Here is a 23,207-nt window from a genome sequence, read left to right on the forward strand (position 1 = left end):
CGATATACGAACGCGGCCAATTAACGAAGTGGCACGCGAGAATAGCGTGGGTGTGTGCTTCGATCGAGACGCGCGTTATTTTAGCGTCGTACCACCGTATACGATCGCTTCGTTCGGATCGATCGATCGATCGATCGATCGATCGAATAGATTCGATCACCAACCTGACGAATCGATAGTCCACGCGTAACTCGACCGATCAGCAGCACTCCACGTCCCATCTCTTTCTCTTCTGACGTAATCAAAGCTCGCTAATTAACTCAGATTCTATTTTCTCCGTTAGAATTACATGTATGAAGTTGTCATCGTCTTTATTGTCCTGTCCTCGCTTTGTCAACGTTCGATTTGAAAGGCATCGGACGTGAAAAACACCTTCTTCAAAAAGTTTACGCGTTCCCCACCGACAAAGGGTATATCCTTAAAAGACTGTAAAGGACGAGAAGAGGAAGAGAGAGAGAGAGAGAGAGAGAGAGAGAAAGAGAAAGAAAGAGAGAGGATCGGCCGATCGACGACGCGTCGCGAGTGTAGGTCCCTCTTTCGTGCCCACTCACCGTTAAACTCCGCGAATTCGAGTGGACGTGACTCTTCGTATAATATTACATCCTATTAAGGACGAAATAACTGCCGGAGGAAACGCGACAGCGAACGATAAACGAAAGGGGCAGTGCCTCGGAGATGCGTGCCACCCAGCCGTCACGCGGTCGACTCACCTCGAAATAACTCGAAATAATACGACGTTTTGCGGCCTGACGAGCCGTACGTCCCTTTTACCTATGTACGTCTCTCTCCTTTTCTTTCCTTATCTCTTTCTTTTAGTACAACTACCCATCCCTTTTCTACCCTCCGATTGAGTATTACGCGCACGCGTCACGATAATACGAACGATCTGTCTCTCTCTCCCTCTCTCTCTCTCTCTCTCGCTCTCTCTCTCTCTTTCTCTCTATGTATGTGTCTGGTGTACGTGTATGTGTACATAAACGTGTATTTAACTCTCACGAATAGGTACGCGTATTTCCGACCTATAGTTTCGTGTAACGAAGGAACACATAACGTACCTACTCAATTTACTTTCGTCGATCTGCTCGATCGCTTAGGATTAGTCTTTAACTAACGCGGAGAATATCCTTGAGCGCCCTATTCGCGATCGTCGAGAGGGGGTGTCTCTTTATAATGGGAATCGATGATGACTCGGATACGATCCCGATTATCGGCCTACTCTCGTTCGTGATAGCGGCTGTAAGCGATCGAGATGCGTGCGATAACGGATAAACTCGGTCCGATACGTTTCAGCTTCGGCTTCGACTTCGGCTTCGGTTTCGAGACTGTATAGGTATTCACGATTTTATACGATCCACAGAGCATGTATTTAATACCTCGAACGATGTATCCAATAGTACAGGAAATTCTATGTATATGTATATATATGTATCTATGTTGTGAAATTAAAATTAACGCGTGTTGTCACGTGTAAAGTGTTCGAAAGACGATTCTTTCAGTCAACGTTAACTTCCAATTCAACGTTCTTAGTTCAACGAAAGCGGCGTACATCAAGGTCGTTATGCAAAATCCAATTACAGAGAATTAGAGGCGACTACGTTTAAACGCCTTCGTAGTTATATACATACATACGCACATACGTTCCTACCTACGTATTTTATACCTACGTATTTAAGAAAATTAGTCCTCGGTCTACGGAGTTTTAACTTCCTCCGCGGCCGATATAAATTGCGCTATCGTATCGTTTAACTATCTTTCTCTTTCTCTCTTTTTCTCTTTCTCTTTTTCTCTTTCTCACGTTTATGAGAATATCATTTGCATAGAAGATGCTCACACTTGAGACCATGTTAATCGGTTATTACGTGAGACCGATACCTTTACCCTTTCCGTTAAAATTTTACGTGTCCGTAGCAAGATATCGATTTTTCCTATTAACACTGTAAATCTCGAATCATCTTTATCACAAATTGCATTCGTTACCCTTAACCAAACGTGAAATTGTCCTGTTAACTACGAACGAAATCGAATAAATCCTTCGTCGAACGAGCGATCGTTATTCTCCAAGGATAAACGAGGAAGTGAGAAAGGAAGAAACGATAGGGGAAGGGAGATGGCAGAGGAAGAGCGGAGGGGATGGTTTTATGTTTTCAAGGTTGGTGAGAGTGGAAACAGAATAAAAGTTTCCAAGATCGTTGGAAAATTTCGACTATAAATAGCGGTGTATTCTAAACGAGGAACAAAGAGCGCATTGGATCTAAATTATGAATTTCATCAGCGGCAGCCTGCCGTTTCATTCCACATTTTAGACTTCTTCCATCCTCCACGCACTCTCCCTCCCCCTCCCCTCGCCACCGTCCGTCCGTCGTCTCTTTCTCGATCTTTCCTTTATCTTTCCTTTCTCCCTTTTTCTCTCATTCCCTATCTCTTCTTTTCTTTCTATCTCTCTCTCTCTCTCTCTCTCTCTCTTACTTTCCATCTCGCTTAGTTTTTCATTCTCTTCACCCTATCTTTCCTCCTTGAACGCGACTAGCTGTTGCTACTCCCTTCTCTATATCCTCCTCTCTCATTCCCTCCTTAGCAGCCTCCTCTTAGCGCACTCCCCCCACTCCACAATCCTCCAGCTCGCGACGTCCGCTATCCCCCGAGCGTCCTCCCACCTCGCTCCGCTAAAAGGAACGGGATGGGGAAGGATAGGGATAGGATAGGGAGAGGCGTGAGAGTAGATGAAAAGTTCTGGCGAAGACATAAAAATGCGGCGCGCTGCATTTCCCTTTTAAAATAACGCTTTTTGCTCCTTTTTCAGTTTATTATTATCAAGTTGTGCAGTCCGCATTCTTCTCTCTCTCTCTCTCTCTCTCTCTCTCTCTTTCTCTATCTCTATCTATCTCTATTTCCTTCCCCTCCCCTTTTTTCCATCTACTATCACCCTCTCACACTTTCTTCTACATCTTCCACCTTCCTTCCTTCCTTCCTTCCTTCCTTCCTTCCTTCCTTTTCTTCCATCGACTCCTACGACCTTAGCCTTAGCAGGGGGTGTAACCTGGTAAACCCTATCAACCTATTCTATTCTTTTCATTCTCGCCGTTCTCCATTCGCATGCCGCGACCGTATTCCTAAATTTGCGTTTCGGAAGTTCGCCATTATGAGAACTAACGTTCGATGTTTATTCATACAAGTGGCTAAATATATTAATCCTGGCATTCAGATAACATGAATGATAGCTACTCTCGTTATCTCATAATAACGCATTTGCGACCGATCGTAAATAATCGTAAAAAGGCTCGCAGAAATTTCGTTGAAAACATCCGTTAATCGATTACGTCCAATGGCAAAGTAGCGTTTATGCTATTTAAAATGGACGAAATCTTGAATGATGGTAGGATTTAACTTTTTTCGATCTTCAAGTTAAAAATTTAGAAATCATGTAGAACTACGTTACGAAGGTATTATAATTATGTAAGATTGATAGTCGATCGGCTCAGAATGCATTAATAGATTCGTGATGTATATGTATATTTCCTAATATTCGTTTTCTAATTGGGCAGAGAAATTTTTAACGTAACGGAATAGTCATCGACGATAAAATCAAAAACACGAGCTGTTAAAAATACGAAAGCGATATATCAAACGTGAAGCATTGAAACAATTACAAGACTTTATTGATCATTTTCAACGCGTACGTCTATCGTTCGAACGTATATCGTTTACATAAAGATCGTGTGGATGCGTCCGATAACAATTCGTAAACAAGGAAAAAAAGGATAGATAAGTATAAAGGATAAGTAAGTAGATAAGTAAATAGGTAAATAAGCAGATAGATAGGTAGACAGATAAGTAGTTAGATATAAACAATCTAGAAATACGTAATGTTCACAATCCGACAAATGTCAAACAGACGTCCATCAACATCGTGCCCGTAACATCGAAGTATCACCTCGAAGGTTAATGGATAATTATATGCCTACTTTGCAATTCCAATTAACCGAGAGAGAAAAAGTAGGTAAATTAATATACATTTCAACTAGTATGTAACGACCGTATCAATCGCAATCGCGTTGATTTCTCGATTATAGTCGTTTCTCAATATAAAATCGCAATAAATATTTTCGCAAGAACCGAATAACGGGAACGAAAATGAGTGTTTTAAAATCTGACGGAAGAGATAAACGGGCGGTGGGGTGGAATAGCCAGGTGAGGCTGAGGAAGAGGGGGAGGGGTTCTCTTCTGAGCCGAGAAAAGTAAGGTAAGGTGCGCCTGCCGAAGAATGATCTCCGCGCGTTCTTAATGGAGAACGACGATATAATCCGATCTCGTGATGCGATCAAATAAAATATGGAAAATAACTGAGATATCCGAAATAAATATGACATCCTTGGCGGGTAACCACTTTCTCGGATGCGTAATCATTCGGTCTTCTCGAAAGAGCCAATACAGTGAATCAAGTTTATTTCCTTCGTTACGGGTCTCGCGCTTGCTTTAATGGAGAAAGAGAGAGACAGAGAGACAGAAAAAGAGAGAGACAGAGAAATAGAGAGAGAGAGAGAGAGAGAAAGAGAATACGATAACGCGAGGACATCACCGAATCCCCACGACGCTCAATCTCGAACGTTTCGATCGCAACGGGGCATCATTTTTGCCAAAAGATTTCTCCGATGTTGCGGTACAGGAGGAAGCCACGCGTTCGTGAAGGAAGCCTCCTCCATGGCGTTCTTAAAGGCGAGTTTATAACACCGAATCATCATGAATCATCATGGATCGGTTACGAATCGAGAGGAAAAGAAACGGGAATAAAAAGGAGGGGGGAGGAGCGGGACGAAGGAGAGCGAGAAAGAAAAAGACGGTGAAAAAAGAGAACGACCAAGAAAAGATTTTTCGGGTAGAAACGCGGTAGATAACTCGCTCGGCTTTCCAATAAATAACGAGATAATCTCCACTGAAATCGAGGGAGTTATGTCCGCCATAAAGATTGACCTACGTTATAGAAATGTGCGTGCGCGTACGTGTATATATCTGTGTCTGTCTGTGTATGTGTGTATATATGCGTATATGTACACATAGCTAAAGGTAAAACCACGTTTATACATTACGCGAGAAAGGAAAAGAAGTGTACGGGGCCTTACCAACACCTTCAAACGTATGATTTACCGATGATTATCGAACATTCCTGATTTCCTCGGTCTGACGATGCAAGAAGTGTTGGAGAGAGAGAGAAAGAGAGAGAGAGAGAGAGAGAGAGAGAGAGAGAAAGAGAGAGAGAGAGGGAAAGAGAAGGAAACAGAAAGAGACAAGAGGATGCCGGTGGAACACAAATGAAACAGGAGGAACCACGTTCTTGTTTCAAAACAGGTTGAAATGCGACGTCGTTACGGTACGGTAGAAGCAGGTAAAATCGAAAAGAAAAATGTGAACGGTGAGACGTCATCGGATCAAAAGCTTCCATGATGATGGCGCGTCCGCGCAAGTTTTTTCTTCCTTTTGGATTTGCATGGCGTTCGACGTGAGTTAAAAATTATCAGCTAAGAAAGGGAACGTTATTGTGAATTTACGAGGGGACTGGTGCATCGATTCTAACGGGGTTAACAAGGAAGCAAGATTAATCGTCGTAAATACCAAAACGAGAACGTCCTGAGCACTTTGCATGATATTGACGGAGATTTTGCAAACGTTCAAAGGGATCACGTAATCTATCGTTAGAAGAGTTTAACGTGGATTTATATATGTATGCGTATATACTATAGATATAAATATGTGTATATATATACTAATATGGTATATATATATATATATATATATATATATATATATACTTGTACATAAATTCAAAGAGTAAGGAAAACCGGTAATTAATATATTATATATTATATATATATATTTATTTATATTTATATATAATATATACATAGCATTTTTTATATATGAATATAAATATATAATATTTATTTAAAATTTTATATATAAATATATATATATATATATGTGTACATATTTTACACATGAAGTACAAAGATTTAGACGGACAACTTCGTGAATGATTACCGATGACAGTGTCTGGTCGTTTTATAATCGGATTTTCTTCAAGAATTTAGGAATAAAGATCGAGAGATCTGGTATGACTTCATACGATAATTATCTTTTTAAATAGGAAATTATTGTTAAAAATAATAAACGATGATAGCCAAATTTAATCCGTGATTACAGCCGCAGACGTTTTATTTTATTAATAATTTAACCGGTCCAAACTCACCTTGACTAAATGACATTAAATTCGATCGCATTAATTGTCCTTTTCCATTTCGTATAATTCCTATTAATCTAGGATCGTCCAAGAAGACGAACAAGTATTTCGAATTAATGACATAACCAGAGTCTCTCTTTCACCTGTAAAAGTATTCGATTATCGAAAATAAATCCACGAGAAACGATTTTCTTTTATCCTTTCCAAACGGACGTTCTTAAGATTTTATACATTGAAAATTTCTTACGAAATTTTAATTCACCATAGTCTCGCAACTGACGTTTTCGTTACAAAAAAAAAAAAAGAAAAAAAAAAAAAAAAAAAAAGAACTAAGAGCAAAAATCAACGCTCCATCAAAAACATAAAATCGGTAATTGAAATTTCTATTCCTACGATATTCAAGCTCTTTCAATTGGAACAAATCCGTTCGAAGTGATTAATAGGGATCGTGTACTTACTCGTCCGAGATACGACAGCGATCAGCGATGGGTGGGTATTTTGAAAACAAAGGAGCGACTCGGATTTCCGTCACCAACAGTAGATACGGCCTTGAAAGTGAGGAACATTTACAGGAAAGAGGAAGGAGGGTGGGGGGTTTCGATCTTTCGGATGAGAACGTTCCTACGTATTATCCCAGTTATATATCTATTTTTAGTCAATTAATCTCGTTTGATAATAAGCGTATAAATGACGTAGGAGAAGACAAATAATACGATTAAAAGCCTTCCGAGATATTCAAATTCGAACGAAAGGTGAGGAGAGATAGGGGGAGGAGGAAAGAGAGAGAAACAAACAGAGTGAGAGAGAGAGAGAGAGAGAGAGAGAGAGAGAGAGAGAGAAAGAGAGAGATCCTCACAGGGAATATCAATGGAACGAAGAAAAGAAGACAAAGGAGCTACTCCGGTTCTGTCAGTGACGCGACCTTGAGTAACATGATGGCCGTGTGACGCGCGAGAAAGCGTTCGTGGAGGGCCGCCGCATGGCCTCCTCTATTTATAGGCTTATGCCAGAGCAAAAACACGAACGACGAAGACGACGACGAAGACGAAGACGAAAACGACGGCGCGAAGTGGACCTCGAACGGCGTGAGGATGACTCGTGAAAAGTGAGCGAGAGAGAGAGAGAGAGAGAGAGAGGGGAGAAAAAAGGAAAGAGGGAACGGTCGAGGGAGATTCGACGAGACGAGAAAAGAGGAAAGAGACTGTCGATCAAACGTCGCTAGCGTCCAAGTCGTCTGTCTCGAACGAAGACGTCTCCATCAACCGTCAGGTTCGAGATCGAGCAGTCGTGCGAGTTTCTCTTCCTTTTACCCTCTTCCTACCAAGCTTCCTTTTCCATATCTCTCTCTCTCTCTCTCTCTCTCACTCTCTATCTATCTATCTTTCTATCTATCTCTCTCTTTCTCTCTCCTCCCTCATTTTTATTGCCGCCCCAGGAACGTAGCTACGACCGGCGCCTGTCAGCTTTACTGCGACGGCATGTAGTTAAGCAAAATGGCATTAAGTTTCGGAAGCTACGGTTACGAGCCTGTTTCTCTCGTCTTCGACTCGACTCGACTCGGCGAACTAACAAACGAGAAAGAGAGAGAAAGTAAGACGAAGAAGGAGGAGGGAGGTAAAGCAGTCGTGAGAGGGCACTCGGAAAGAAAAGAAATAACTCGTTATTTTTTTTTCTTTCTTTTTTTTTTTTTTTTTTTTTTTTTTGCCCCCCTCCCTTTTTTTTTATTTCTCTTTTTTCTCCTTTCCGATTCATCGATGATCGTTTGAACGTTCAACGTTTGAGATTTCATTAATCGTCAATATATTTTCCAATCGGGGAATTTTATTTTTACAAAATTGAATTCGTAATTCTGAAGAAATTGAAATTGCACATAGTAAATAGGTAAATAATAATAATACTTACCTATGCGATAATTATCAAATGATAATCGTCGATTAACGATTAAAAATATTTACGCTTTGATAGTTCGTTAAAGATCGATTCGATTGCGTCGTTTAATAAGACACAGTTTACTTATAATATAGAAATACGTATGTAGTTATTCAAAAGATCTTGGTCAAAATTAAACGATATCTATCTATCTATCATATTTCTAAGCGTCTCAATTGAACAATAGAAAGAAGTACGATAAATAGAAAAAGATCAAATCAGACGCTCGTGATTATTTTGACTCGCACTTAAGTAGAACGATTGCAATTAATATAATCTCTTATTTTCTCTTTTTATTTTCCACCCTTTACTCTCTTCTTCCCACTCTACTCTCGCGCGCTAGTGCGTTAGAGAGATAGAGATAAAGAGAGAGAAAGAGAGAGAAAGAGAGAGAAAGAGAGAGAGAGAGAGAGAGAGAAAGAGAGAAGTTAAACGTAAAAAAACATTCCGCAGAGTCTATAATTCACGGTAGACGCGCTCACGTTCGTCCCGATTTATTTCCGCCTCGCTCCGCTTTAATTCCTAATCCCAATAGCCGTGCACTGATAACACTGATATACCTACCTACCTACCTACCTACCTACCTACCTACCTACCTACACTGTTTTAAGACGCTGCACTCGCGCATTATTACCCCTCTATGGTGTATAATCCCAAGCTCTTCCATCGTCCGAAGCGTATTTCAACGCTCATCGCGGTATTTACACATTATAATCCGATAGTTGCAACGCGATTAACATTTCAAATAACGTATGGAGAAATCCGTTCTCGAATTCGTTAACACGTTATACGCTCTCGATGTTTTAGTACCACACGTTCGATATTCCCGATGGTCTTTCAACTATAATAAATCGAAATATCATTCGATTTCATTCGATTTCGTTCGCTCATTTCATTCGATTCGTTTCGTTCGTTTGTACGTTCGTCAAAATATTTTCACGCTAAACGAATATTTTAAATGGATATTTGAAATGGATTAAATAAGGAAAATCATTTAACATACTATGTATGTTTAAGATTTTTCTTAGTTTCACGATGCGAAAAATGATATTGGCCCTTGGTAACGCCCTCCGCGTACCGAGGACTTTGCCATCGAGCATCCGTAGAACAGAAAATATATATCGAAAGTTGGAAGCGATTCGAAGGCTCGCCCAAGTAAATATACGAGTCGTACGTTCCCTTACGGACGTTAAACGGACGAGAAGAAATCTTAGGTCGTAACGCGATCGCTCTCCGACGTTCTTTCTCTACCAAGCTTCTTCCCCTCGCCGTCCCTCGCCCTTGCCTCCGCCCCCACTTGCCCTTCTCCGTCACCTTCCCGTTCCCCACCTCCGCACCACCCAACATCCACACCTCCATTCTCTCTTCCTTCGGCTCTTCGTCGAGCGACGAGAACCGTTTTAACGTCGTTGGTCGAGCGTAAATCTTTTGCACGTAGCGAAATGCTTTTCGAACTGCGATAGGACAACCCTATTCTCTTTCTCTCTCTCTCTCTCGCACATAGGAAAAGAAAGAAGAGAGAGAGAGAGAGAGAGAGACAAATACGCACGTTCACACACGTATACATTTATGACATTTTTTCCTCCTCTACTTTCTCTCTCTCTCTCTCTCTCTCTCTCTCTCTCTCTCTCTCTCTTTCTATTTCTTCCTTCACCCTCATCTCGACGTTAGTTACGAGTGAGCGCTTTTGCGAGAAAACGGACCGATAAACCGCGGAGATAAGAGCGACGGAACTAGGCGCGTAAAGGGCCAGAGAAAGAGGGGAAATAAAGTCGAAGTATCGCATAGAACGAACGAGGATACCGCGACACGGAGGTTCAACGTATGATTATCCATTCCCTCGGGAGTACCGGTGCTACGACGAGAGCGTGCGAGCCAGAGGAACAGTTATTAGTCGACTCTACCACCATCCTCCTCCTCCTCCTTCTCCTCTCTTCCCGCCCCACCACCCTCCTACCCTACCTCTTTCATCCTTCCTCCCAATATTCCCTCTCTACATCTCCATCTCTCACTCTCTCTCTCTCTCTCTCTCTTTCTCCCTCACATACACGCACATACACACATACACACACACACCCTTACTCCCTTTCTACTCGAAGCCGTTGTCGTTTTATCTTCGTGCTCAATTAGCAAATATCATTCCGTAATGCAACGTGACGCGACTCTCCTCCTCCTTCTCATACTAAAAGTGTGTGTAACTGCATCGGCATCGAGAGAGACAGAGAGAAAGAGAGAGAAAGAGAGAGAGAGAGAGAGAGAGAAAAAGGAAAAAAGGAAAAAAAAAGGAAAAAAGGAAGAAGAAAACGGGTTAACTCGATGGAAAGACGGAGAGAGAGAGAGAGAGAGGTAGAGAGGAGGGGGAAGAGGGGAGATTCAGTTCAGCTTTTTTATTGACCCTCTAAAAGCCAAGCGTATAATGCGAAGCGACATACGTAATAATTATTGTCGTGCGCGTTTGCTACCGATCAACGCGATATATCGTATTCGTTCTCTATCCCTCTTCGTATGTTTCCTTTCTTTCTTTCTCATTTTTCTTTTTTCTTTTTTCCTTGTTGTTGTTGTTGTTGTTGTTGTTGTTTTATCTTTTTTCTATCCCTTCTTTTTCTCTCCTTCATCTTTTTTCTTTTTCTCTTTCTCTTTTTATCAACTTCTCCTTCTCCTCCTCATCCTCCTTTCCGGAAACGACATCGATCGGTAGTTTTCAGCCCCGACGAGCGTGTAAGTGCAGCGAAAGAGAGCGTGTAGGGCTTCTGAAAACTTTCGAGATATCGTATCTTCGACGTGACCGAGTACGCCATAAATCCTTCGGATAAACGATTAATTAATTATGCGCGACAACGATACCGTGAATCGGGCTAGCGCATCGCACAGCTGTTAAAAATAAATATCTTATCTCTTCGTTATCGTTCCTTTAACATCATGGCAAAAAAAAAAGAGAGAAAACGAGAGAGAGAGAGAGAGAGAGAGAGAGAGAGAGAGAGAAAGAGACGAAACTCGTTCAACACTCGAATCGACCGTGAATCCTTCGTTTCGAAGATTCAAGCGCGCGCGCTCGAGCGTCGCGAATTTGCGATCACGGCGATCCCGCGTCTAGAAAGGAGTGCTCGCTTGGCGGAAGTGCTCGCGAAGAGGTCGAAGATCGGCCAACGAACACTTCCATGACAAATCGCGCGATCGACAGGACGAACGTGTTTGGCGGTGCATCAAAGGAGTTCTTCGAGTTCGCCCGGGACAATATGCTTTATCGAATGACCGTCTGCGAAACGTTTATTGGAGTCGATACTGAGACGACGTATGAGTTTACAATGTAGATACCCATTTGAAAACGTTACCATCGACGTTCTCTCGCAAACGTATTATCAAGTTATTCGTTTAGAGGAGAGAAAAAATAGACAAAAATTAAAAAAAAAATAAAGAAAGAAAGGAAGAAGAAGAAAAAAAAAAAAATAATAATAATAATAAAGCAAAAATAAAATACATAAAAATTAATCTTAACCATAATTTTTACTGAAAAAAAAAAAAAATAGAAAAAACTCTCTTATGATTTACTTGTACGTTTTACGTGTATTTTTACCAAGAGTGACACTTGCGCCAGCCTACAAGACCATCCATTGTCCAGTCACGTTCCTTCGTTGAAAATTCGGTCTTAAGTCGATCTCGAAGCCGATTCACGTTTCACGTTCTAACTATCGTCGATCAAGAGTTTCCGAAAACATCCAGAGATGCTTTCTGACCCCAAGCATCTGATTGTGAAAAGAAGCAAAAGGGAGAAGGACAGTTGGACAGCAACAGAGAGAGAGAGAGAGAGAGAGAGAGAGAGAGAGAGAAAGAGAGAGAGAGAAAGAGAGAGAGAGAGAGAGAGAAAAAAAACGATCAGTTGGCAGTGCACATGGTGGTCAGTCAGCTCGATGTCAGACCGCTAATTGGCAGCCGTGTCGCATAGTAGCAAACCCGAAGAAGAAGAAGAAGAAGAAGAAGAAGAAGAAGAAGAAGAAGCCGGTTTTGCGTAGTCGTCCCATCCTCCTCGCGTAATTCGTAAGCGGTTCTTGCCCCTTTCTACCCTTCTTTTTCTTTCCCTTCTCCTTCATCTTCTTCGTCTTCTTCTTCTTCTACTTAAACACAGGAGCAACCGATCGTACGTCCTACGCCAATGCGTAGCCGCAACACCTCTTTCGACTTCGTTTCCCCTTAGTGATGCGCGTTTATGCGTCGCGCGTGGGCGAGTTAAAAGGGGAGCGCGAGGAAAGGAGGGGGACGAAAGAGACACGAGGTATCCTCTCGCATAGCTACGCGTACCTACGAACACGTTCGACCACCGTTAGTTTGTGTAGGACACAGTGAGACACCCTGGGTGGTCCCCTTCTTCCCTTCTCTTGAAAGGCTCACCCTTTCTTCGTCTTCTTCTTCTAGTTCTTCACCTTCTCCTTCTCCACCATCTTTATTTCTCTTTCGTTCATCCGCCTATCCATCCCCCTTTGTCTCTCGCCTTCTGGACAACTGTAATAGCATCGCTCTGTCTTTCTTATGCTTTGTCGATCGATCTTCTCTCCCCCCCTTCCTTCCTTGCATCTCTTCAAAAAAAAAAAAAAAAAAAAAAAAAAAAAACGGAAAAAAATATAAAAAATTCCATATAAAAGTATAATCCGTATGTGTTGTTGGTTGCTTCGAATCGTTTATCCTTTTCTTTTTTATGTTCAAATAAATATTGACGCGTAGCTGTTAGTCTGAACGATCGACATGACATTCGTTTAATTATAATCCAAATTGAAATAGTAATTTAAAAAATATCATTAAAAGGAATTGACCTAGATTAAATCAATGGTGTAAAATAATATCAAGATTATATATTATTCAAATTAATTTGACTGATACTTTATTGATAATCTTAAAAAAAAAAAAAATTTCTATGAATCTATAAAAATAGATAACCCCGCTATAACACTTATCGATCAGAAATACATACTTCTCGTGAATATAGTATAAAGTTTTCGCGGTCCATTTCAACGGTTGAAATTGTTTGAAGGTGACGATAATCCGTCAGTTAGATCGTGTGAGAATATTTCGTTCGTAGGTAGAGGAGCTGGATGAAGACGACGTTTGTGTAGCGGAGCTGGAAGAGAAGGTGGGTGGAGGAGAGGAAGAGAAAGGACGGTATAACAGCAGCAGCAGCAGCAGCAGCAGCAGCAGCAGCAGCAGTGGTAACAGTAGCAGTACCAGCACCACTACTACCAGCATCACCAACACCAGCAGAAGCAGCAGAAGCAGCAGCAACAGCAGCAGCAACAGCAGAGCGGGTGGACGTGGCCGCTATCTGCACCGTGCCTGACACCTGACGGATAGCCTGGCGTCGGCAACGCGGGATATTAATTTGGTAATTTATGAGGCCCGATTAGGCAACGCTATCTGTCGAGCTAATGCGCGAACCGTTGGCAGGTCATCGCCGAAGGGTCCTGTGTTTCCTGCCGCCAGAGGACCTCGCCGAACAGGAATCGCATTCAGATTATACGAGTCAACCTGAAACTACTGTCAACTTCATCGTCATTTCTTCCACATCTAAAAAGTATATTCTTTTTTTTTGATCGATACACAGGATATACCGTTCTTTTAGATATCGATCGATTTGATTTTCATATCTTTAAATAGCACGAATAAAAGCTCAGTATAGTCAAGAAAAAAAGAAGAGAACGTGAGAGAGAAAGAGAGAGAGATAAAGAAAGAAAGATTTTTTCGAACCGGTCAACGTAATAAATTTTTATGGTGTCGAGAAGAAAAGAAAAGAAAAGGAAAGAGAAGAGAGATGAAAGAGAAGGGAGGAAAGAGAGAAGGGAAAAGAAAGGAAGGAAGGAGGAAACGTAGGCACGTATTTAAAGGGATAATGGCTCTCACGAAATAGCAGACAGCTCCATTCGCAATACATTATCGTTCGCGTATTCGCGGGTGTGCAAGGAAATGGCATATTTTGTGACAGCTCTGATCGACGACTCCTCGGTGACGCGGCTTCGAGGAGATATGTATACACATACACATACACACACACACACACACCCACACATATATATATATATATACACAGAGGTTCGAGGAAGAGGAGGAGAAGGGTCGAAGAGAAGTAGGATGCGGAGGTAGAGACGAAGGCTTCTACCTTCAGCCCCGATCGACCCACCTAAGCCGCGTTACTTCTGACGTGTGATAGATGGATGCACAATGGAAGAACACGCGCTCGCTCTGGCGCGCGCGCACACGCCCTCGTCCTCTCTGCTCACCGCCGCGTCGCGCGGAATACGTGTCCATCCATGTGCGTCTATGTATTAGTATCCAACGTAGGTGGATGAGGATGAATGGCTCTCGTCAAACGGAAGGGACCGCCCGCCGCTTCGCGCCATAATACTCGTCCGCGTAAGAGGCATAGTAGGTCGGCTTATTGATGACCACTCGGCTACTTACCTACGAGAGAACAAGCTATTTACCGGTTCGAGAGTCCTCCTCTCTCTTGGCAATCCATACCCACCCAAAAACGAATCTATCGGAGTCGATACCGTTCTCTTATCGAGGTCGAAAAGATAAACCGGTCAATTAATTAATTCGATATACGTTACATACGTATATGGTTCGTTGATAATTCGTAAATATTCTTCACGTCAAACGAATCTTCGAGACATTATTATAGATCGAACAAGTGATATTATTACGTTTGAAATTAGGATTTATCGTAGGAATTATAACATTTTACATGATACATGTTGTTAAGTAGAGAATGTAGCCGATCGATCCGTAAATGTGGGTATCTATCGATATAATGAAGTTCTTTTTTTTTCCTTTTCTTTTCATTTTTCTTTTTTTCCCTCTTTTTTTCTTTTCTTTTTTTGAACATAATCAAAGAATAATTTTACATTTTAGTCCACGTTAAAAGAAATCTCGTCGTTTTTCTTTTTCTTTTCTTCTTTTTCTTCTTCTTCTTCTTTTTTTTTTTTATGCTTTTGAAGAAGATTAACCAGTATGTTCGAGTTATATCGTTACAAAATCGAATTAGATGGATACCTGGCAACGTCTTGAAGGTACCATTCAAGCAATTAACTTTATTTCCTGTGGTATGTTAAAAGTATCCATTCCAAGTAATTTCTACGAGGCTTAAGTGTATGTAAGCGCGTAACATCGTATAGTGATTGCCAACGTCGGTATTCTAACACGAAAATAACGCGTCGTACATTCGAGCGTCAGTATAATTTTGTAGTCATTCCTATGATTGATTATTATTACGGTTCGAATTGACTCTTGGAAATGTACGATACGCACGGTTACCGCGAAGTTCGTAGACTACTTGCTGCAGTTAATCGCGGAAGTCACTTTCGTGGAAACTGATAAATGCGAAGTTGATACGGAAAGTTAAACGTCTTCTTTAATAGACCGAATCGAAATTATGCATTGATTGGAAAATAATTAACAAGTATGATCATATACCGAGTGTTAGATTGCGTATTGCTTCAAATAACTTCGATTCATCATTAACACTTTATCTCCTTGATGTACGATATATACATATATATATATATACACACATTCATATATATATATATGTATATATATATATATGTATATATATATATATATGTATATATATATATATATGTATATATATATATATATGCATTTAATCGGGTAAATGAAAAACCACGACACATATATGTGACTATAATGTGAACTAAATTGAGTGGTAGTGAGAGAGAGAGAGAGAGAGAGAGAGAGAGAGAGAGAGAGAGAGAGAGAGAGAGAGAGGAGGGATGGAAGTGAGGGAGGAGGGGAAGGTGGGGGAGGGGGAAGCAGAAAGGAGAAAAATAGAAAACCTTACGAACGAAATCCGTAGCTTTTGCGAAAGCCGGTTCTTCTCGTCTCGTAAATTCGCGTCTGCCGAATGAAAATCACAACGATATCAACGTTGCATTCTCTTTTTTAATTCTCTTCTCGTAGGGAAGAATGAGCTTGGGCATGACGTGCCGTGGTGGCTCAAACGCGTTTCAATTTAACTTCTACATTCAATCGCGTTGCCCATGTCATCCTCCGTTGAGCGGATATCGTCGCTGACGGGCGGAGGAAAAAAAAGCGGAAATCGTTGGATCGATGAGGAAGACAATGATCGAGGGAGTAAACAACGAAACGGCGATGGAAAAAAGAGAGAGAGAGAAAGAGAAAGAGAGAAAGAGAGTGAGAGAGAGAGAGAGAAAGAGAGAGAGAGAGAGAAAATACTTTGGACGGAGTGGTCGTACGAACAATGGTCGCCACAAATCAACGGGATTATGCCACTATTTCACGCATGGCCATGGCCGGCATCGCATGATAAATCAAGCTGTCGTTCGGCCACAATAAACAATAACATTTGGACGGCCGGCTGGTGCGACTCTTCTACACTTAACTCGGTCATTCGCTCTCGCACTCGAACAGAACCATCGCACGTGTTATTTCGTCGACCTCGAACTCTCCTCTCTTTCTCTCTCTCTCTCTCTCTCTCTCTCTCTCTCTCGATCTCGCTCTCGCTCTCGCTCTCTCTCACTCTCTTTGCATCCCCCTTATGCCTCACAGTTTCTCTTTCCTTCTTCTTCATCTTCTTCTTTACTATTTTAATATATATACATATATACATACATCGGCTATTCCGTTTCTTCGACTTTTGCGTTCATCGATTCTTGGAAAATAAATCGAGTCGCAAGAGCATATAGAAGATTTCGTAAGAAATCGTTTCGCTTTTTCTTTATTTATAATAATTTTTTAAACGAAAAACGATTTCTGTGAGAAACGTTAGGGCAGCCATTTTCTGACAAACGTTTTCCGATATAGATTTTTCCCTCGAACCAGGTAATTTCGTATGTCTTATTGCATTGCTAGTTCTGTTTATACGATCGAAGAATCATTCGAATTGAGACGATGTTCCGACTCGTATCGCTCGTAAAATCTACGCGTGCGGCTTCTCGACCTTTATATGCTCGCATGGGATTAGGGCTGCCCGCAAAGTACGTCGGCTTGTACGTGGATTGTATGCGTTATATCGATACATATACATTGATTAATGTGCAATGTATCACGGTAGATATGTTGGTACGTATTCGATAATATCACAAACATCCAAGAGGTACCCTGAGTATTTCTTCTAAGAAGAAACGAGCTTGAAAACGATTATATATACATACATACATACATACATACATATATATATATATATATATATATATACGCATAACATGCATAATAATATCTTTTCTAATCTCGCTACGATATATCGATATATAGAACGATTGATACCATAAACGGAATCTTTTCATTACATTATATATATATATATATATATATATATATATATATATGTGTATGTACATTATTAAATTATGCTAAATGTATGTAATGTTGTGTTAATATATATATATATATATAAAATAGCAAAAAAAAGGACAAGAAAAAGCAAAAAAGTAGCACGTTATGTGGTATGCGAATCAAGTCGAACGGTTTCGAACGAAATTTTCAGAGGATCGGCGTAAAAACGAGTCGGGTGGAATTTGTTTGTCGAAGTTATCCGAGGCATCGCGAAGAGAACCGGTCGCGTATATAAGCGATCGGACTCGAAGTGGTCCGGCTTAGGTATCTCGGACTTATACACCACACCGCCGACTAATTATAGCCTCCTATTTATTTTATTTACGCGTGTGCGCGCGGGCGTACTCAAGCTCTCGCGCATACGCACACTTAAAGTGCTGCAGCCATAAATCAAAATTCCATTTCAACGTTCTAACGAAGGATCAAATAAAACACTTTAATTGACGTTTTTACGGCGGCCGGCAGCCGAAGTCGAACTGCTGCCTACCCAGACTGACCCTGCCGCTGTTCCTACTGCCGTTCGCTGTTCTTGCGTTCCCTCCCTCCCTCCCTCCCTCCTTCACCCTCCTTCCCATCCGCCTCCTTCTCCCTACCCCTCTCCCCCCGCCACACCCTCCAATCTCGCCTCTCTGCCCTCTTTACCCTTTCTGCTAGCTCTTGGATACATACATACGTAAAGGTTAGAATAAAAAATATTCATGATGGAAAGATTTATTTGCGCTACTAAGATTCTTCGAATCATCTTTCTAATCAATTTCAAAGCGTTCGAGAATGATCTTCGTTGTCGTCGTTGCCATTGTCGTTGCACATACATAGTATCGTCGACGTAATAGCCGGTCGTTACTTACTAGTCGTCGATTCGTTTAATTGGTCAAATCTTTATCTCGCATTTTTACGCAGATTTTGGGGTGCACTCGTACGATATCGTTGCATACGCGATATTACCGAAGACCAATTTTCCATGCATAACAATTTTGTTAGTAAAGTACAACCGACGCATAACGCATGTTTAACGAACAATCTAATAAATAACGTAGCTGTCATACAGACCGGCACGTAATTTTATCGCGGTCTCATCCAAATGAAATTACGAAAAGGCAATAAAATGTGCCCTTCCCTAAACGATAAAATCGCTTTTGAAATCTCCCGTAGATTTCAGACAACGAAAAAACAATTCCGCAAAATTACTGCAAGATTAGCTGCGACATTATGCCGATATATCCCCGCGAACGATCACGGACACACAGCGGCCAATTACGATCGGATCGCTGGATAGCATCTATGAAAACTGTCCATATCGATCGTCGAAAAGAAAGCGCGATCACGCGTTTACCGAAGATTATCCGATATATTTGTATTCATGTCCCATAATCGATCGATTTTTTCCTTTTTTCTCTTTTTTATATCTTTTCTTTATTCTTTTATTTTTTTTTTTATTTTTTTTTTTCTTTTTTTTTTTCTTTTTTTTTTCAACGGAGATTTATCGGAGATTTTGTTTTCTAAAAATGAAATAATTAAAAGCCTGACGAATCTAATGAAAACAAAGGAGTACAATGAAAAAAGGTGAGCTGCGAATGGTAATTCGTGTTAACTTGGGAAAAATGAAAAAGAAAAAGAGAGAAAATGAGAAAGAGAGATAGAGATAGAGATAGAGATAGAGAGAGAGAGAGAGAGAGAATACCTTAGCGATTATATTTAAGGATCCGCCGCCGTGTGGCTTGCCGCTTGTGGCGATTATCAGTAATTTCATGCTTTTTCGGGTGAACCGGCGTAAATATAGAGCGAGAGAGTAACCCTCTTGGCCACTTTAATATCGGCCCAAGCCGATCAATAATAATAACGAAATATGCCGGGCTCTTGTCTCGACGGCGAACGGTATAAACAAGGTATTATAGTAATTTTGCGCCACGATTTCCTCCGACCGACTTTGCTGCGCCCTTCTGCCCGCGAAAGAGAGAAAAGAAAGGGAGCAAACCAAAGGGATCACTAGCAACGTTGCCAAACCCGTGCAATAATTTTTTTTTAACCGAATGATCTTTCGGTTTGGATCGGTCAAAAAAATTAATTTCGTACATATACACATATATGTGTATTTGTGTGTGTGTGTGTGTTTATAAGTCGATCGAAAGAGATTGCGATCCACTTTACCATTCGCTCTTATTTATATTCGCAGACCAATCGATTTATCGAATTGTTATTTGAATTTTCTTTTTATATTGTTAATGCCTTTAACCCCACGGAAAAAGATAGATATCCAATTTTAGAAAGACATTCGCGATAGTTTCGAAACCGTTTGATTCTTTCTATCATTTTTCGATGATATTTTAAAGATCCTTGTTAAATAAATTAAATAGATCGCCGTTATTTTATCGAAATTTTTATCAGCGACCGTTCGAATGACGAAAAAAAGAAAAAAAAAAAAAAACGAAAAAGAAAAAAAAAAGAAGAATTTCAAACGTTGGCAAGTGAGTCCAGTGACGTTCTTCGGATCCGCTGACCTGAACTTTTACGATTGGCGCCGGCAAGTGCACGTTTGATGGCTATCAAGAAGGTTGTAACTCGTAGGTCCTGCTCTTTTCTAAAGCAGGAAGGGCGGGAAAAGGACTCGCAGAGGGGGCGAGAAGAAGAATTATGAAACAAGAATAGGGAGTAGGCGTATCTCCTCTCCCCCCAGGTCTCCTTCACCTCCCTGCCCTTCTTCTGCCATCCACGTTTTTCGAGATAATGATACTTCATCCCCACTTCTCTAAATATAAACATACATCCTTCTTACTCTTTGCTCCTCGTCCTTGAAGGGGGCTTCCTTTTTTCTACCATCCAGGACCCTATTTTGATGCCTCGATTCTTGTTGCTCCGCGGTTTACGACGGTTCGCGTTACAACTGATTATTAGCCCTCTCTATCTCCCCCCACTCCTCACCTTTTCTTCTTCTCTTTCTCTCTCTCTCTCTCTCTCTCTCTCTTTCTCTCTCTCTCTCTATCTATCTCTCTCTGACTGTCTGTCTCTCTTACTTACTCGTTTCTTCTCTCCATTATTATACGTGGCCATATATGGCCATTATGCCCGGACCCCGATATACAACACAATCCGCCGTAATGCCGGCCATAAAATTAAATTAGGGTTATAACACGATTTTTCACAAAGGTACCGTGAACCGAAGCGCACATTTTCAAGCGCGCTCCACCTCTCAAGCGAGACTAGTCCTCGTGCCTCTCTTCTTTATCTACTACCTGCCTACCGATAATACCTGCCGGATCTATCGCTATCGTTACATCAGCTCTCACCGGCCAGAAATGTCACGTTCACCTCGACGTTTTGAATTATCAATCGGTGTCGAGGACGCGACATTCTTACGAAAACTGTAAACATCATCGGAATTAAAATTCATTTGCCTCGTACAATTCGTTCGATATACGTACATTATAAAAATTCGTTTATAAAATCAATTGAAATATCGTTAGAACGAAATTTGCATTTATTACGATTATCATGGATCATTTCTTTTTCCGTCGACTCTTACGTCACCGACTTTCTCTTTTTATTACTTTTTTTTTTCTTTCTTTCTTTCTTTCTTTCTTTCTGTTTCCTTTTTGTTTTTTGTTTTTTCTTTTCATTCTCCTACGTCCAAAAGAAAATAAATACCTAGAGGTCAGCATTCAGGCCAAACGAGATACGCACTGCGGAATGCAGTAGCAATAATATATGAAGAGACGTAAACGGAGCAAATGCTATAGATTCCGATCATTGAATTACACGGAGCTTAGTATTTTTCGTAAGATAGAAAAAGATGCCGCGCATCTCTAAGACTTTTTGGTGGATAGCCAAACTTCGTATCAATTTATTATCATAATATATTTCATTGTACCCGTCTCTTTTTTCAATCTCTTTTTCTTTTAATTTTTAATTTTTTGTTTTTTTTTCTTTTCTGTTTCCCTTGATTGGACGCTGCCGTTAATTGATAACAAAAAATATAATAGATTATTATATCGATATGATGTCTATACATCGATCATCACCGTGAACATACTTCGTTCCTCCTCCTCCTCCTGCCCCCTCTCCTTCCTGCCTCTCCTACTCCTACTCCACCACCCTTCGCATCCCAACCGTTCAGGACAATCCTCGGCGAATGATCGTTCGCGATATAAATCATGCCTACCTTTCGAAGCTAATAGCACCGATCGAATGAAAGCGATTTGCAAATAGATTTGGATTGTACTATCTACGAATAAAAATATAACGAAAAGCGTGGCAACAAAGCCGTTAACGCGCTTTAAAAAACATTCGTCATTGTATCTCCGCTCAACCCCTACCCGCTCAACCCCCTTGTCCACCCTTTCAGTCAACACAGCGACACGGGATCGTTCGAACTCTCATAATGGCATGAGACGCGAGTATTGGCGAAGAGTGAGAGAGAGAGAGAGAGAGAGAGAGAGAGAGAGAGAGAGAGAGAGAGAAAGAGAGAGAGTGAGAGAGAGAGAGAGAGAGAGAGAAAGAGAGGAGGTGAATGTGGAGGAGAATATTTTTTTTATAATCGTATATTTTCGAACGTTTCCAAAAATACACGGATATTGGTGGCGCCCGTTTTTATTGTCGCAGCTCCGCGCTCGCCATCCGTCAATTTAAAATAAGCATCTCCCGATTTTGGTCTATTTAAATCCAAAGAGTAAACGTATCCAGACTGTCTGAATCGTTAAGAAATATCTATTTAGCATCTGTCCCCGTTCATGGCGAGCGATGCACAATCGATAGTGATCGACACCATTTAAATGTATATAGATAGGTATGCACATGTACATATATCTATACTTTGCGATTTACATAAATATACAGAGAGCTTTGGTTGGTTGGTCTTGCGCATTAAGGTCAACCGTCGAAAATAATCCATTTAATAGACGACGGTAAATCGGCAAAGACGATTGAATTCAAGGGACGTCTGGTCAATCTTTTTTTGCTTTCATTTTTATTTTTCTTTCCTACTTCTTCTTTTCATTCTTTTTTATTTATTTTTTTTTTCTTTTTTTCTTCTTTTTTTTTCTTTAACAAGCTACATATTCTCAGAGAGAATTCTTTTCCTTTAACAGTTCTCTAAACACGGTAATAGACACTATTGTCCCGATTAATAAAGGGACAAAGTGCACGGCGGAAGGCATTTAGTTGCACAAACAAAAAATATCGCATCAACGCGTCTTAGCAAGAAGAAACCCTAAGGAAGAGAGTATACGTTTGAAATGGTGAGAAAGAAAGAGAGAGAAAGAGAGATATAAAGAGAGAGGAGAGGGGGGAGGAAGAGAAAGAGAGAGAGAGAGAGAGAAAGAGACAGTAAAGGAGGGTGAGAAGAGAATAAGGAGGAAAAAGGGAGAGAGATCGAAGTTTCGCGAAGGAGAAGGCCGCGAAGAGAATTCGAGAGGCCACAAATCACAGAACCGGTGGAACGGGAGAACGATGGAAGGGGTGGGATAGTTGGAAGGTGGTGGAGTGCCGGGAGAACTCGGTGCCGGCGATAACAGGAGGAGGGAGGAACGAAAGAGAGAGAGAGAGAAAGAGAAAGAGAGAGAGAGAGAGAGAGAGAGAGAGAAAGAGAGAGAGAGAGAGAGAGAGAGAAAGAGAGAGAAGGGGAAAGGGGAGGAGAGGGGCAAGTGGCAGCCTGCAGACGCGGGGCGCGACATGCTTTATGACGTCTGTTCAT

General features: G+C 41.0%; 1 protein-coding gene across 4 annotated transcripts in view; it reads right to left on the minus strand.

The window, feature by feature from the left end:
• Nucleotides 1–23,207, minus strand: part of tio (zinc finger domain-containing protein tiptop) — a 149,128-nt gene that overhangs the window by 102,248 nt on the left and 23,673 nt on the right. The window contains exon 1 of one of the 4 annotated variants that reach the window (XM_085663480.1): nucleotides 6,691–6,704. The exons of the other annotated variants lie outside the window; for them this stretch is intronic. The gene's annotated coding sequence lies outside the window, so the exon portion shown is untranslated. Of the gene's footprint in view, nucleotides 1–6,690; nucleotides 6,705–23,207 lie in introns of those variants that run through there. 4 annotated transcript variants of the gene reach the window in all.

The sequence above is a fragment of the Vespa mandarinia genome, chromosome 22 (genome assembly GCF_050613455.1).
Source record: "Vespa mandarinia isolate Hongniang chromosome 22, ASM5061345v1, whole genome shotgun sequence".
NCBI classification, from domain to species: Eukaryota; Metazoa; Arthropoda; class Insecta; order Hymenoptera; family Vespidae; genus Vespa; species Vespa mandarinia.